Raw genomic sequence first — 4,504 nt, forward strand, 5'->3', positions numbered from 1 at the left:
CAAAACTCGCGAGATCTGAGCCACATCGTAGGCACGCAGGCATTTATTCCGAAGCTGTTTGCTGTACCTTGTTGAGTAGATTCACTGTGCACCCGTAGTAGGCAGTACACTTACATCTGACGGGGACAGAGACTGACTGCATTTAAAAATCGAGTTGTTATGAGAGAAAAGAAAGATGCAGGCGGTTGGACGTAATAAGAGAACCACGAGTTTGTGGCGCATTGGTTATGAAAAGATCAAGTCTTATCTCTCCAAATTAACGTCACATTTCTCAGTGGCCATAAGGGTGATGTGTGGAGTTATAAAGGAAACTGCCTTTCTCTTCCTTCGAGAAATAAATAAATAGATATAATAAATATACAGTGTTGGAAATTGTGGGTAGTGTGATAACAAATGTCGTAGTTTTTTTACTTTCCCCGGCGCGGATTTTGAAATCCTCCACTCAGACCTATCCTGGTGTTCTGTGCGCCTGCAGAGCAAAATTAATTAAGGGGATTATGCAGCGAGCATCATTCTGTTCGCACCAAACCCAGTTTTTCCCCCAGTGGATCTGATTGTTTTTAAACAATCGAGACCGTCGAAGTTAAGCTATGCGAAGCTAAAATAGACTGCGTCAAAATATTCCCCATTTTTTCTGAGAGGTATGGCATACATCCATGGAAATCACCCTAACCCTAGCCTGTTTCCCCTCATTATTGTATATTTTCGTCAACCAGTCTTTGCCTGCCCCCTTTCCTTCTCTTTCTTTGTGTTATACAGCATGATTCTTGCACCGAGTAAGTCACAGGTAACATAGATATGGAGTTAAGTGGGCTGTCGTCTGAAAGATATTACTTTCATTTACAATTTTATCTGTCCTTCAGCTTTTAAATTAGCTGAATCTAAATTCACCAACACATTTCACTCATGCACATTCTGGTTGTACCTCAAAGAGTGGCGAGAGGACACTCTTTCTCAAAGGAAGCCCATTCTTTATACCTTCTATAGGGATCTTTTGATAAATCCAAGACAGACTCATTGACTTGAATGAAGTTTCATTGTCTTAATTCAACTGGCAAAAGTGTGCCCACACAGGGAGGATGGGGTTGTTCGAAGCTGAGCACATTCGGCTCGACCTTGCCACGCTGTTCCAAACACTGAGGGGAAAGAGAGACCATCTGCCGGTCGGTCAGAGTGCAGTGTCTGTGCCGTCCAGTCCGCCGTGTCCCCGATTTGCACATGGCATGTTCCCACTGTCAGTTTCTGTGCCCCTGCAGTGTCCTTGTTTTTTCCTTGTTTTGGCCCTGTTGCATCCTTAGCGTGGCCTTGTCCTTCTTGTGCCTGAAAAACAATCATTGTGGCTTTGTTGCTTTTTCTGTCATTGTCTTCATGGGTATGATGGTTAAGGTTGTGGCGGAATATGAGGACAGAGAATACAGTACACTATATGCATTTAGTTCGGACTCAGTTGTTTGCTTTCAGTTTCTCTGCTTAGTGAGTTTTTTTTTCTGTTGATTTTAATGCAAACTAGGGGCAGCACCCGGGAGAGTGTTAAGCTTTTTAGTTCACTTCCTAGGTTAGGCACAACTGTTGTATCCATGGGCAAGATACCTAACCCAAATTCCCTCAGTAAATATCCACCTGTATAAACTGATCACATCTACAAATTGTAAGGTATGTAATTTTCGAGTGTCATCTAAGCACCTGTTATGTACTCAAAATGTTTAGAAATATTCAAAGCATCACCATCAAAGACTAAAATTACTGTCTGTTCCTTGATTTTTTCCCCCAGCATACATTCCAGCACTGGGCAAAGGACAACAATTGCTTACAGTGTTGAAGGATACTGACATGTGACTATATTAGCATGGCACACAACAACACTCTTTCACACTGCGTCTGACGGTTCGGCCAGTGACGCTGACAGAGCTCCAACAACGCACGCAAAGCGCCGGGTCATTAGGGAGGCTGACGCATTGTGAGGAAAGAACTCAACCTGGTCACATAAGTGAAAACATGCCTTTAAGTAGCAGCTGACGTGACTCGGGTGTCGTACCACTATGCATTCCATTATCATGTATACTCATGGTTGTATGAATGTGTTATAAATTGCACTTGACACTAGTTCTTCAAGTAGGCAAAAGCATGCTTTTGGAATTTTCATCTTATGTCCGGTTCAATGAGGCATGTATACGGGGCAGCAGTGTAGCATAGTGGTTAAGGAGCAGGACTTGTAACCGAAAGGTTGCAGGTTCAATCCCCGCTGGGACACTGCTGCTGTACCCTTGGGCAAGGTACTTAACCCACAGTTGCCTCAGTAAATATCCAGCTGTATGAATGGATAACATTGTAAAGAACTGTAACCTATGTAAGTCGCTTTGGATAAAAGCGTCTGCCAAATGTAAATGTATTCCAATTTTCCTTCAGTATTTGTATTTTTATGGTGTAAAATACAAACTTACCAGCCAAAATATCTCTCATGAGGAAGACATGAATATGGAATTTTGTTCCTATTGGTGTTGAAATAGCAGTGATAGTTACCTCTGGAAACTGTCCTGAATGCAAGAACACCAACCAAGGCTGTACATTCTTTTCTTTTTTTCTAAACACATTACAACATTCATAGCAATAGACTAATAATAACAGGTGCTCAATGCACAGAGTACAGGATAAACACAGCAATGTGAATGACAAGGTGTTACTAGCTACACTGATAAAGTGATGAACGAAAAGAAAATTACTTGGAAAAAGGTGTTATTTCTGACTCCTCACGGTCTAGTCTGAACTGGCTTCTTCAGTTTCTGTTTCCAATCAGCTTCTGGATTTATTTACACAATGGCGACCTCAGCTGGTTTACACAGGTAGTTCAGTGCACCATGTAAACTTTAACAAGAACGCAAAACTTGTAGGGAAGTACCAGAAGAATCACCACTTGGCCAGAATATATTTTTCCTATGCAGTTATTGGGGGAAAAAATAACCAAACTCGTAATCATAGAACACATTGCCATGTATCCCACATAGTCCCCGAGGCAATCTGGCAATTTGCATAACCATTGTCTTGGAGTCAGCTGCTCCAGTATACCTTCCTAAAGACTTGATATTTCTGTTCTGTCTCCCACCATTACACTACCCTATCTGTTGTCCTGTGTTCAGGCTAGATCCTCCTCTTGCACCTCATTGATACCCTTTCAGGTTTCACCCCCTTTAGGTTCTTCCCACACTGCCTGATCCTGTTTTAGTAGCTTTAATATTTCAGTATCCTATAAGCACATGTATCCAGTAATTCTCTGACAACAATACTACTTACATCTAAATCTATATACATTATTTCCATTTATCAGCCCACACTCTGTTGCTGCATTCTGAACCACTTCCTGGCAACCTTTTTTCTGCTGCATCGACTAGCATCCAAGCATAGAGCTACACTGCACAACCCTTTCCCAAAATAGTTTACATTGTAGGTACCAGTATTTATTGCGAGATACAAGATGAACTCTGAAATGTCAAATGCTTAACAGCTTTTTGCTTATTATGTGCAAATTGATTGAGTATCATATCATCTGGGTGAGCCAAAAATAAATGTAAGCAGAATGCTTGATTCTCAAAAGTGGAGCGTGTTAGTATAGGAGTTATACTGTCCCAGTGTCTCTGTGTGAAACTGATTCTTCTATCAGTATTTCTTATAAATGGAGCACACTGCATTGCTTTTTTCCCCAATTTGATCAGTTTACATGATTGGTTACCATTTGAAATGATGCAAAAAGGTGCAGACAACAATATATGAACCGACGATACAATTGTTTTGTGCTCAGGTATTTGCTGTGATGTTGATATTGCGATCAAATACAATGTGGTGTTCAGGGAATCATTTTTGTTTTCCTGTTTGTATGGTAGGGCTGTATCTTAAGTTATTTTGTTGTTCTGCAATTTTCTTTTTGTTATTGGAATGCTCTTTGGTGCACTGCCTGGAAATGTAATGGCAGAGCGGGCTTTGCTAAACCATTTTCAGTTTGATTTATTGTCCCTCCCTCAACAGCTAAGGGGCTGGTGAAGTATTGTGTATGGGGTTTGCAGTTGATCAAAAACAAGAAATCTACAGCATACATGCATCTTCAGTATACATGCTGCTAAACTGCATTAGTCATGACTGTCCCCAGTAGCATAACTAACTCATTCTGTTGCTACAGATTAGTATATGTGTTCTGCTCCTTTTTATTCCAAAATGTGCTTCTGTCACCATTAAACAAGCCTGTGCTCTGTCCTGAATGTCCATAGCTTCATATATAACCTGTTTCATCCAGAAATATGAACCCGTGTCTACTAGAGGACTCAGAATAATAGCAAGTAACTATCGTATCAAAAGTCCAAACTTCTCTCTATGAGTCTATGTGTATCTACAGAATCACACACATTCAGCATTTAAAAGTTTGCATTCACTAATAGGCTATAGTCATAGGTTACTCTTAAATAATCATGAAGTCACTCAGCATGTTAATACTAAGTGACTTCAAGGTTACACAGGA

This window comes from Megalops cyprinoides, chromosome 4 (genome assembly GCF_013368585.1).
Source record: "Megalops cyprinoides isolate fMegCyp1 chromosome 4, fMegCyp1.pri, whole genome shotgun sequence".
NCBI classification, from domain to species: Eukaryota; Metazoa; Chordata; class Actinopteri; order Elopiformes; family Megalopidae; genus Megalops; species Megalops cyprinoides.